At 42.3% G+C, this 13,150-nt stretch overlaps 1 protein-coding gene and 1 long non-coding RNA gene across 3 annotated transcripts in view; one reads left to right on the forward strand and one right to left on the reverse strand.

Moving 5' to 3' along the window:
- The window catches only part of rab11fip5a (RAB11 family interacting protein 5a (class I)), a 55,098-nt gene that overhangs the window by 3,262 nt on the left and 38,686 nt on the right, over positions 1-13,150 (reverse strand). The gene's annotated exons all lie outside the window — the stretch shown is intronic.
- LOC123978530 lies at positions 6,841-10,549 on the forward strand. Its single transcript, XR_006826998.1, has 3 exons — positions 6,841-6,898; positions 7,467-7,640; positions 10,406-10,549. It is a non-coding gene; the product is annotated as an uncharacterized LOC123978530 (long non-coding RNA).

The following is a 13,150-nucleotide window of genomic DNA, read 5'->3' on the forward strand; positions in this document are numbered from 1 at the left end:
GATGTCACACAGAAGTCATCAGTCAACCTGCTGCTGACAAACCTCATCAAGGGGAATCTGCTTCCCTCGGCTCTCGTCTGGATAACTTCCCGACCTGCAGCAGCCAATCAGATCCCTCCTTCATGTGTTGACAGGGTAACAGAAGTACGAGGCTTCACTGACGCCCAGAAGGAGGAGTACTTCAGGAGGAGAGTCAGTGATGAAGAGCTGTCCAGCAGAATCATCTCACACATCAAGACCTCCAGGAGCCTCCACATCATGTGTCTAATCCCAGTCTTCTGCTGGATCACTGCTACAGTTCTGGAGCACATGTTGACTACAGACCAGAGAGGAGAGCTGCCCAAGACCCTGACTGACCTGTACTCACACTTCCTGCTGGTTCAGACAAAGAGGAAGAAGCAGAAGTACGATGAGGGACATGAGTTGAGTCCACAGGAGCTGATGGAGGCTGACAAGAAGGTTCTTCTGAAGCTGGGGAGGCTGGCATTTGAACAGCTGGAGAAAGGAAACATCATGTTCTACCAAGAAGACCTGGAGCAGTGTGGTCTTGATGTCACAGAGGTCTCAGTGTACTCAGGAGTTTGTACAGAGATCTTCAAAAGAGAGAGTGTGATCTTCCAGAAAACAGTCTACTGCTTTGTTCATCTGAGCATTCAGGAGTTTCTGGCTGCAGTTTACATGTTCCACTGTTACACCAGCAGCAACACAGAGGTACTGGAGGACTTCCTGGGAAAAAAACATTCTGATTCAATCCTGGATGTCTTCCTGATGGGAGCAATGATGAAATCCCTTCAAAGTAAAAATGGCCACCTAGACCTGTTTGTTCGCTTCCTTCATGGCCTCTCTCTGGAGTCCAACCAGAGACTCTTAGGAGGCCTGCTGGGTCGGACAGACAACAGTCCAGAAATCATCCAGAGAGCCATCAATAACCTGAAGAGGATGAACACAAAAGCCTCTCCGGACAGAAGCATCAACATCTTCCACTGTCTAATGGAGATGAACGACCACTCAGTTCATCAGGAGATCCAAGAGTTCCTGAAGTCAGAGAACAGATCAGAGAAGAAACTCTCTGTGGTCCACTGCTCAGCTCTGGCCTACATGCTGCAGATGTCAGAGGAGGTTCTGGATGAGTTGGACCTGCAGAAGTACAACACATCAGTGCAGGGACGACAGAGACTAATTCCAGCAGTGAGGAATTGCAGAAAGGCTCGGTAAGTTCAGATGTGATTAATATTTTAATAACAAGTAAATCTGAAGACATCAGTATTACAGTAAAGATACACACTTAACACACATGCACAATATAAAACGTTCACACTATAAAAGTTTCATTAAACTAGTATTAAACCTGCTTATTAAAATAATTCTACAAATGCCTACAAACATTTGTGTTTATATCTATCAACTTAGTGACAGAAGGATCTTCTATCATCTTCTAACTATCCTTTCTACATCCAGCAGGAAAACTTGAGAACTGAAGAGCTTGCGCTGAAAATGTTTTGACAGTCATCCTTTTATCACATCATTTTATCAGTGTTTTTATTTTCACAGTGGATACAGTTTCTGCAATCTGTTTCTATAGTGTGTCTGAAAAAAAAAAGCCCCCACCATATATTTATGGTATATATCTATTTATTTAGCTATGGAGTGATGCATCTTTTCTCTAAATGATCTTTGTTGGGAGTTGTACATGCACAGTTCCTAGTTAAGTACTACTAGCCAATCAGAAGCAGAAAAGGGCGGGTCAGTGAGAAGCAAATACGGCTTCGATTCAGCTGTACATGTTGCCTACCAGCTTAGCAACATGGACTGGAGCAAGAGTTTCAGAGTGGTGAGTTATTAATCTGTAACAAAAGTATCTTTCATCCATAAAGTTTTAACTGAGCTCTGTCTCTACATCACAATAACAACTTTATGTCCACTGACTGCCTGGAGGGTAGCAAGTGTTTGGAAGGAAGAGGAGAGGTGTGTGCTGCAACTCACTGTTTTTACACCTGTGTTTTTTAGGTCGTCGGAGTAGCCGCTTGGTGAGCATTATATGAGGCGCATTTAACATTTATCCCAGTGTTTTAAGACACTGACATGTGGACAGAAGGAGTTCAAGTTTCAAACCACAAACCTTTTGATCAATGGCTGATCAACTGATCAGATGAGCTATAACCGTTCATGTGCTTTGTGATCAAAATATTATCTATAATCTTATCTATTTTGTAACGAAATGACAGATTTTATTATACTTTAAGTTTTATATTCTCTTCCATCACAGACTTTCTGACTGTGGACTCTCAGAGACTCACTGTGAAGCTGTGGCCTCAGCTCTGAAGTCCAACCCCTCCCATCTGAGACAGCTGGACCTGAGCTACAATAACCTGCCAGATTCAGGAGTGAAGTTGCTGTCTGCTGGACTGGAGAATCCAAATTGTAGTGTGGAGAATCTGGGGTCAGTTCATGTATTGTGCTCTTGTTCAGCGTACATATACCAAATTTAAATCCATAACACAAGTTTGGCAGTCTGGCTCCGAATTTAGTCTGTACTCAAATTGGATTCATGGTATTAAGGAAACTGTAGGATTTATCTATAAGTGTGCTGTGAAATTACATTAACATTACATTTATTCATTTAGCTATTGCTTTTAGCCATTATATGCTTTTGGGTCAAATGTGCGACCAGGCTGGGCCAGTTAAGCCTGGTCCCCACCTTCACCAGCTTTATAAACATTGTCAAAAAATACTCCATTAACTTTCTACTATAGTCAATAAGTTTGCCGTCAAAAACTTCTCTGGAGACAAATAAACCCGTACAACATCCCTGCAGGTCGGAGGATGGAGTCAATCCTATGGTCTGCAGACAGCCTTATATATCCCCATCTTGGCTGGTTTGCCCACTCCTTTCCTCATGGTGAATTTCTTATCCTCTGCTTTTATGCTGCTTACACGTGTTGTTGTACCAATTAACAATGTTTTCCAGCTGTCATTCAATACTTTATTGTTGACTTTCTATATTTTTACACTACTGGATAAGAAATTCACCATTTACACTTCAACTCCAGTCTCACTGGTAAAATTAATACAAGAATAACATATGTAATGCTGTATCTTTCATTAATGCTTGGTTTCCTACAGTAATCTTGATGTTATGCTGGCTGTTTTTTTGTCTTTGTCTGTCTTTTTGACGTCTTCTATTCATCCTCTCTCCGTTGTGAAAAGTTCTACCTCTCTCTGACGTGAGAAGTTAAGCAAAAATTCCTTCAGCAAGTTCACTCAAAGGTCACATAGGCTATAAGCGTCACAGGTTGGAAGTTGACCAACCCCTTAATCAGTAATTAAACATGTAGTCTTAATAGCAGCAGACTAACACATCAGCAGTTCCTCATGTAGTCACAACAGCTGTAGACCAAAGCATGCACCTGTCACAGCAGATTTTGTTCCATCTATAGGCAGCGTGTTGCTGGATTCACTTTGTTGCACTGTTGGATGGTAAGCTCTGGTGCTGAAAGAATGACTTCATATTCTGTTTTCCTAGCTTGGGTTAGAACATATCGAGGACTTTTGAGCAAGTCATGCAGTTAATGGGATGTATACAAGATCACTTCTTAGAGAGGAGCCTTTCTGGAATGCAAAAACTGCTGTTGCCAATCCCTGACAGCAGGGTGGCAGTCCTGTCTCAATGTTGTCTAGTTTGGTACTGTAATAGGCCAGAGGATGTTGACCTGTTGGCGAGTCCTGCATTAGCACTGCGGTCCGGCAACCTGCTGGACAGCCTTACCATGTCCAAGAAGCTCCAAGGGACTTACCAGGGCTGTCCTTGAGCCTTGGTTATGAGGGGACACATGGCACCTTGCTCATAGTCCAGTTGATGCTATTCTTCTTCTTGTTCTTCTTCCACTTCTTCTTCATTTTGTGTTTGTGGTGGAATGTGAATGATGTGCGGTCACTGCTATCTAGGAGCTGGGGCTGGAACCACTTTTGATTTTCTCAACACTTTCACATTTTCACTTGCCTCATGCAGTTGCTGTATTTGTTGATTGGACACATGATATAATTGCAGTGTTTCTTCAGCAGAGGGTCCTTCAGTTGTCATAATGCCATTTAGTTCCATCCTCACTTTCTGAGTGATCTGTTTGAGTCTTTGTGGATTTGCTTCCAGCAAGCACACTCTGCTTTAAGGGTTTATTTTCCTGTAAATGGGACCATAATTTACTAAATGAACATCATGTTGTATTGAAGAAGACTTGACCATAAACTCATTATGAACGTGTTTACTGAGGTAATAAATCAGCTGAGAAGTAGGATAATTTTACCATTATTTATAATGGAAACCGACTTCTTTTTGTAACCAGAAGAGTCTCCCCCTGCTGGCCGTTTGATAGAATGCAGGTTTAAGGGACTTCCGCATTCGCCTCAGTTCTCTGACCGGAAGCTTCCCGCTTGGTGTTTTCCCACTTAGGAGTGTGCCTGAGCTGGGCGTGTTCTTCCCCTTGCTCCACGCCACCTCACTCTCTTTACTCTCACTCTCCTCTCCTTCCAAGTCTCCTGTTGTTATGCTGTCTTGCTCATCCTCCTCTCTGCTTACAGCTTGTCTTTTGCTCCTCCCTCTATCACTAGTTTGCTTGGTCAGGGTCATGGTGAAGTTTCCCTCCTTCTATCTAATGTTTTTTCCTCTACCTCAGCTGTCCCTAGCAGTGGATACCGCTTTCTCTGGCACCTTTGCCTTCTTGTCTTTCTCTTGTATCTCTGGATTTATGATGTTTTATGATTTATGATTTATGTTTTATGTACGAAGGTACCTTGTGATGGCCATTTCAGTGTTCCTGTTGTTCTGTCATGCCACTTTTTCATGGACCTAATGGTATAGTGCCTGTAGTGCTGGGGATATTGAACAGCGGCAACAGAGGTTTTGCGGTCTGTATGCCTCAGGCTAGTTCACTACTAGTTCAGAATAGCAATTTTGACAGAATAATTCAGTAATTCAAACTGTCTTCTTTTTCAAAAAGCATTTGTTAAGTATGTTCTGAAAAATGGCTTGCAACAAGAAATGTTAAAAAAGCAGATACATATAGCTACGTATGAAAAAGACACGGTCAAACTACAATTATGAGTTTGCTTGGCAATGTTGTTGACTAGCACCCAGCAGCTACCTTGCTCAGACCATAAAGCTGCTGTTAGCGGCTTGCTATGGAGTGAGGTGACACAGACCAGAGATGGGGACTCGAGTTAAGTCGCACACACAGTGACTTCAGACTCGACTTGAGACTCGTTGTCAAAATACTACAGACTTGACTCGGACTCGAGGTGCGGGACTCGTGAACAATGTTTATTTTTAGGAAACGTCTGATGAGCTTGCGGTTATTCCCCTCCCTCCGTTACCTATAACCTGCCTACGTAACACGTAGCATCTGCTGCGCGCGGCCGCAATGTGAAAGAGGACAACAAACACCGCAGCTGCTGAGCCATTAATCATAAACTTTGGCTTTAAAACTCCATAAAACAAGACCCAAACAAATTACTTCATTGATGAAAAATGCCATTATACCGCATACTGTTGAGCCCCAGCATATAACTAAATTACTTCACCGCGACGGACCTACGTGATATGAAGGAAGGAAAATAGAGGCAACAGCAATAGATGACGCAAAAACAAGGGAGGCATTGATAGTCAATTAGACATTAGACGTTGTAGAAAGTAGGCTGAATAAAAACAATAATCTGCAAGAAGTGTAGTTTTAATATTTGACACTATGCTTATCAACATAGGAAGAGTGACACAGCTACTTAAATTGGGCATGGCAAGGTTAAGAGAATGCAATTCATCCTAGGAAAACATCCAACGTTTTTTGCAATCTATGCCATTGGGCTGAGAAAGTCCAGCATATCATTATGTCATGCGGAAATTATAAATACAGAAGGCGAGAAATAATGGCACCATTGTGAAAAACGAAAGTTTTAGTACAAGATGGAAAAATGTCATCGTGTACATTACGACAGGGTTGTAAAATGAAATGCAGTTTGTAGTTCCCTTCTGCTATGAAGCAGACAATATGTGCAATAATTATAGAATGGTAAACAGGGAAAAACTCTTGCATGGAGTGGTGGGGAGGATATATTTAAATTCACATTTAGTGACTCATGGCTACTTCTATGGAACAGTCCAGGAGAGTAGACAGACAGTAGAGAGAGACAAGAGTAGAATGGTAGAGGACAATGATATAAGTATGTGGAATGTGGAGCAAGTGTTACTGGGAGGAAATGTTATTTGGTTTTGGCACAACTGGATTGAAAGACAGCTTTAAAATGAATGGACGTTGTGAGAGAAGGGTTCGATACATTTGGAAGGATACACTTTGGCCATGACATCATAGGCGTTGTTGTGAGTGCGACACCGTGGACCCGAAAGTGCTCTGGGAGCTCTGGAAGGGAGAATTGTGTTTTGCTGCTAGTTCATGACCAGTTGAAAAGTTTTGCTTTAATGTCATCGCTGGAAAAGGCTGATTCGCTAGCTGGGTGGGTGCCTCTGTGTTGACATGAATAGGTGTATACTGACATTTGGATGATGTCTGTAGAAGGCTGACATTATGATGATCCACAATAACACAATGACTCTACTCATTTTAGGGAAATGCTTATTGACAAGAACACAGTAATGTTGAGCTACACATTTAAAACCTGAACACATCTGATTGGATTAGAAATGGATTTTTATCTCCAGCATTTATTCTTTATTCAGATTGAGTCGCTGCAGTTTGTCAGAGATCAGCTGTGCTTCTGTGGCCTCAGCTCTGAAGTCCAATCCCTCCCATCTGAGAGAGCTGGAGCTGGCTGACAACAACCTGCAGGATTCAGGAGTGAAGCTGCTGTGTGGTTATCTGGAGAGTCCAAACTGCAGACTGGAGACTCTGGGGTCAGTTAACTGACTGTTTTTTTTTTTACTATTGTAGATCTTATATGTTTAATTAACAATTGAACCTAATTTATGTTCATACATAACTTATATTCATGAAGTTGTTAATTTCCTTTTGTTAATATTTTCATGTTTCTAAATTAAATCTGCAGTCACAAAAAAATTGTGTTTCTTAAAGAAACTATTAAAAATGTCTGCTGTTAGTAAATACATGTTTATAATTTTTGGAAAAGGATGGGGTGATAATGGAGCAGTGAAAAACATGCCTTTGTGAGAGACCCAGGTTCAATCCCCCACTGTGACATCCACCAATGTGTCTCTGAGCAAGACACTTAACCCCTAGTTGCTCCAGAGGCATGCAACCATTGATATATATAGCAATTGTAAGTCGCTTTGGAGAAAAGCGTCCGCTGAATGAATAAATGTAAATCCTCTGAACTAATATTTGTTTTAAATCGATACAGTTTTTTTGCTGAAGTAGAAATATTTCTTTGGTTTCTGTTGACATTTTGATAATGTCTGTAGAAAGCTGACATTGTAAAATCTGCATAATGTATTCTTTATTCAGATTGAGGGGCTGCAGTTTGTCAGAGATCAGCTGTGCTTCTCTGGCCTCAGCCCTGAAGTCCAACCCCTCCACTCTGAGAGAGCTGAGGCTGAGTGACAACAAGGTTCAGGATTCAGGAGTGAAGCTGCTGTGTGATTTTCTGGAGAGTCCACACTGCAGACTGGAGACTCTGAGGTCAGACACCATTTTTTACCTCTGTGCTGAGATTAATATGATGTGATCTGATGACTCCACTATTCCTAAAAGAAATATTGAAGATGTGTTTTGTTTCATTAAAGCCGCAGTTAGTAACAATTGAAGAAACAATGCAAAAACTTTCCGCGTCTCTCTCTCTGCTGCTCGTATCACTCCGCTGAGCCTCGCCCTTCAAAAACCCACCTGGTGCTCTGCAAAATTCAGCCCGTGTAGGGTTCGCTCTACAAGGCGAGAGCCTCGCCAAGACTCTGGTCCAGTCCCTCTTACCGAGACTAGTTTTCTCAAAGATGCCCCTCCGACGTTCGCGGCCAAGGACAGAGCGCCCCAGGCTTCAGAGGCAGCTGCAATATGTCTAACTGCAGGATGAGAGAGGCAAGTACACCACTGTCCCCCCTCACTTTCCCCTCCCATCCTGCAACTTGTCCAAATGGCATCGAACATAATGAGCCTGAAGATCCATGTTCCAACATATGTTTTGTATTACAAACTGTTGTTGGAGGAGGAAGTATGAGCTGTTATTTCATTACTGCTAGTTGTTTCTCAGACATTGTGTTTACAAAACTTCTGACGCCAAGTTGACTATATTGAGCTTGAGTGAGAGTATGTGCAAGGAGGGGGACTGCGCAGTGTGTGCAAAAGCAGTGACTGACCCTGTCTTAGAGACTGCTTCCTGGCTCTGATTGGTTATTTTGTTTAGGGAGTGGTGGATTCAGCAGTAGGAGGAGAAACATGATTTTTTTCACAGATTATCCGTCTCATGCAAGTTTTAAAAGAATTCCCTACTGCAGCTTTAATCGAGAGCTGTCTTTCATTTTTGTATTTTACAGTTTTTAACCTGCATCCCGTTGGGTTCAGGTGTGTTAGTGAGGTAATTCAGTAGGGCTAGCTCGTCAAGGTTTGCGGACAGAAACAGAGTAGTGGATCAGTCAGGACACAGGATGGGAGACGTAATTAAGGCCCGAGCCCAAACTGTGCGAGGTCCCTATTGAAACTGAAGGGTCTTTCTTTCTTTCTTTCTTTGTATCATGACCAGACGTACAAAAAAGCCTCTTGGAGCGATGCCTGACACCAAACAGGAAGTGGCCCATTTTGGATTTAATAGTCATTTTTGGCGATTTACACACTTTGTGCTTTAACGAACTCCTCCTAGGGAATTAGTTTGACTGACTTCAGATTTTCGCTGTCTACTCTAAAGCCATTGACAATTAAAAGTTGTAAAAACGGTGAGTTTTTGTGAAATGGCGTGCCCGGGGCGTGGCGTCCAAAATCAACGATTAGCCATGAAACAGGAAGTTGTTTAACTTCAGTCTACATGCTCACATCTGCACCAAACTTTACAAGCTTGATAATGGTCCCACCCCAGCACATCATGTCAATATTCAGTTATACTTGTGGCACCACCTACTGGCAACAGGAAGTAAGCTCTGTCTGACGCTCATTGTGCGACTTAAATCAATTTTTACAATGAGTTCCACACTTGATGAGCCATTTCAATCTACATACGCCGCAGGCTCCCTTAAATGGAAGTAGCCATGTTGTGCCGCCACATTTCTACAATAGCCCAAACGGACAAACTGCTCGTTGAACTCTTTCCTACCATAGCAAACACTACTTTACATTACGTTACATTTATTCATTTAGCTGATGCTTTTATCCAAAGCGAATTACAATGCTATATATGTCAGAGGTCACACGCCTCTGGAGCACCTTTGTGAAGGTGTTAAGTGTCTTGCGCCACAATGGTGGATGTGTAGCAGTGGAAATTGAACCCGGGTCTCTCACACCAAAGGCATTTGTCTAATCCATTGCGCCATCACCACCCCCACCCACCCGCCACTAACTAGCTCACGTTTCCTCTCCTAAAACCACAGAACAAAAGACTTAAAACTGCAGGCACCCACAAATGTCAGAGCCTTTTATACAAGGTGTTTGGAGTTTCCATTTTCTAAACGTCTACTTTCTAAACCTAAATCTAAATCTAAACAGATTATTAAACACTGAATGATTTTAAGCAGGAACATTGTCTTCTAAAGTTACATCATGTATTCTTTATTCAGATTGTGGGGCTGCAGTTTGTCAGAGATCAGCTGTGCTTCTGTGGCCTCAGCTCTGAAGTCCAACCCCTCCCATCTGAGAGAGCTGGAGCTGGCTGACAATAAGCTGCAGGATTCAGGAGTGAAGCTGCTGTATGATTTTCTGGAGAGTCCACACTGTAGAGTGGAGATTCTGAGGTCAGACACCATTTTTTACTTCTGTGCTGAGATTAATTTGATTTGAAAGTTGTGGTGACACTAAACTGCAGACACATATCACACTGATTATTACAAACTTGGCTCTGGCTTGTAACAAAAGGGAGGACACACACTTTTTCCATAATTTCTGGCATCTTTGGAAACTTTGGGATCCTGAGTCGAATCTTACATCAGTTTCTGTGGGTTTTTATTTGTGTTTGGCTGCACAACATGAGTTTGTATAGATGGAGCCACTGGTGGAGCTGCAGAATTTAAGAGGTGAAGTCACCATGTCTTTATTGAAGTAGCAGCACGTTGTCATTAATTTTCATGAGAGCTCTTATTACCTTTTTTGTATTTTAGTTTTTAACCTGCATCCTGTTGGTTCAGGAGTTTCCATTTTCTAAACTTACACATTCTAAAACTTCTTACCTCTGAAAAGAATATTAAATCCTGAATGATTTCAAGCAGGAATATTGTCTTCTAAAGTTACATCCTTTATTCTTTATTCAGATTATGGGACTGCAGTTTGTCGGAGATCAGCTGTGCTTTTCTGGCCTCAGCTCTGAAGTCCAACCCCTCCCATCTGACAGAGCTGGAGCTGAGTGACAACAAGGTTCAGGATTCAGGAGTGAAGCTGCTGTGTGATTTTCTGGAGAGTCCACACTGTAGACTGGATACTCTGAGGTCAGAGACCATTTTTTACTTCTGTGCTGAGATTAATATGATGTGAAAGTTGTGGTGACTGCAGACAAAAGGCTGATAATATACTGATCCACACTGAATATCTTAATGCTAAAGTCTATTTTCTTCTTTAGAGGTTTAGACCAATTTTGAGATACGCATTTAAAACTATAACATGAAAAATCTACACTGGATTATTCACTCTGAACCTCTTAAACTCCTGATCATATTTCTGTTCCAATATAAGTACATAAATACAAAGACTTATTCAATGTATTTCAGCTAAACTTCTATTTTCTTAACCTTCTTTAGTTCTGAACAGATTATTAAACGCTGAAAAAGTTTAAGCAGGAACATTGTCTTCTAAATGATTGTGAAGGTTCTCAGTCATCCTGGTCATAGTTATCCAAAGAAGGTTAAAGTCAAGGGGGCACTTACAGCCTGTGGATACCCTAAATGGACCTTTTTGAAAACAGCCACAAAATCCAGGAAGAACAACACTACGGGGATTGATGAAAAGAAGGTCAAATGCAACAACATTGTGATTCCATATGTGTCTGGAATATCAGAGAAACTCAGGAGGGTTTTCAACAAACACAACATCGCTGTGTTTTTTAAACCCAAGAACACGCTAAGACAGATACTGGAAAGTACCAAACACAAGAAAGGCGATCTAGTGTATTCGGTCCAGTGCAGTGAGAATGCATAGAACGAGGGCTGAAACAATTCATCTATTAAATCTATTTCATCGATTCATAAAATGCTTCGACACAAATTCTTTGCATCGATGCTTCGTTTAATCCATGTAACTATACAGCACAGTGTTTTGCAGGGACATTTATTACTGTCGCACATCGCGCTTAGGCTGTGAACATGATGTGATTATGATAGAGCTGTTTGCAAAGTGGGGAAAGAGAGAGAAAACAGCGTGGGACAAAAAAGAACGTGTCCAAAGAATGGGATTATTTCAAGCTAAAGAAAACAACAACTCTGTAATGTTACTGTCTGTCCACCATAAAACGAAACTTATGTCGCCTCGGCAACAGCACGACGGCACCTTATCAGAAAGCAGCTGGTGTTCGGCCAGCGGTCCACAGACAAGGTAACAGCAACTTTAGCCTGTAACAGAAATCATGATTGATTGTTGAGTTGACGGCTAGCCAAAGTAACCTGATCCCGGCGCCGCTGCCACCGAGCAAAAGTACTTCTTAAACGACGAATCGTTGAAATAATCTGTAGAAGCTTCGAATACTAAAATCATCGTTAGCTGCAGCCCTACATAGAACTGTACACTGGGGAAACTAAACAAACACTACACAAATGCATGGCTCAACACAGAAGGGCTAACTCCTCAGGTCAAGACTCAGCAATTTACTTACATCTGAAGGATAAAGGACACATTTGAGGATTACCAGGTGCACATTTTGGACAGAGAGGATGGAGGGAGGTGTCAAGGAAGCCATTTACACCCGGGTTGAGAAGCCATCATTGAACAGAGGAGGGGGTCTACGCCACCACTTATCCCCCACTTACATTCAGCACTTCCTAGGAAACTTAACAGACATTAACCTCTTGGCCTCAGGTAAGGAAACCAACGATGGTCGTTGAGACCGTCGTTGGTCCTAACGACCATGACGACTGTCGTTACAACAGCCAGGAGCACTAACAATCCTGGCAAACGACCCCACTGAGGGTAAATGGCTGAGTTTCTCTACCAGTCAGTCAGAACTGAAGAAGTCTCTCGGATGATGGATGAAATGTCTTCTAGTATCTCTTAAACGGGACCTTTTATACTGAATTTTCAGCCCTATATTTTAGTTCTATGACTCCTGTATGGTGGCTTTGCACAATTCAAGGTTCAAAAAAGTATTTTCTATCTTATACTGCCTCTTCACGCAGGCCCTCATTTCAGAATCTGTCTGAAACAAGCTGTAGAGGCTTCTGTTTCTTTGAGACCCCGCCCCCCCAAAGCCCACTGTCTTCTGATTGGCCATTGTTAATGTGTTTACCAGGTTGCTGCAGGGATGGGCTGCATGTTCTTTTGTGGCCAGCATTCTCTGCCTGGAGCAAATGACTGCATATGGAAATCCGGCTCGGAATGACAATGTACCGAGCCATTAGTAGAAAAAACAGAGCATTCAGAACAGGGGGATATATGAAGTTTTGTTTATTCGTTTATTCAGATCCCCATTAGCTGCCACTACTCTTCCTGGGGTCCACATACAACAAACATACAAAAATCCAACGAAGGTTACAATGAAGGGCAACTGGACTTGGTTGAAGCTACTGGAAGACGTTTCGTCCCTTATCCAAAGGACTTCTTCAGTTCTGACTGACTGGCAGGGAAACTCAGCTATTTAACCTCAGTGGGGTCGTTATCTCGGGTCATCGATACCGCTGGTTCGTTAGTGTTCCTTGTTGCTGTGACGACAGTCGTTACAGTCGTTGAGACTACCTGTGGCCAAGACTGAACGACCATCGTTGGTATCTTCACCTGAGGCCAATAGGTTACGTTTGTTGAGTTTCCTGGGAAGTGATGAAAGGACAGCATTGTAAGTGGGGGATAAGTGGTGG

Source organism: Micropterus dolomieu, linkage group LG11, assembly GCF_021292245.1.
Source record: "Micropterus dolomieu isolate WLL.071019.BEF.003 ecotype Adirondacks linkage group LG11, ASM2129224v1, whole genome shotgun sequence".
NCBI lineage: Eukaryota > Metazoa > Chordata > Actinopteri > Centrarchiformes > Centrarchidae > Micropterus > Micropterus dolomieu.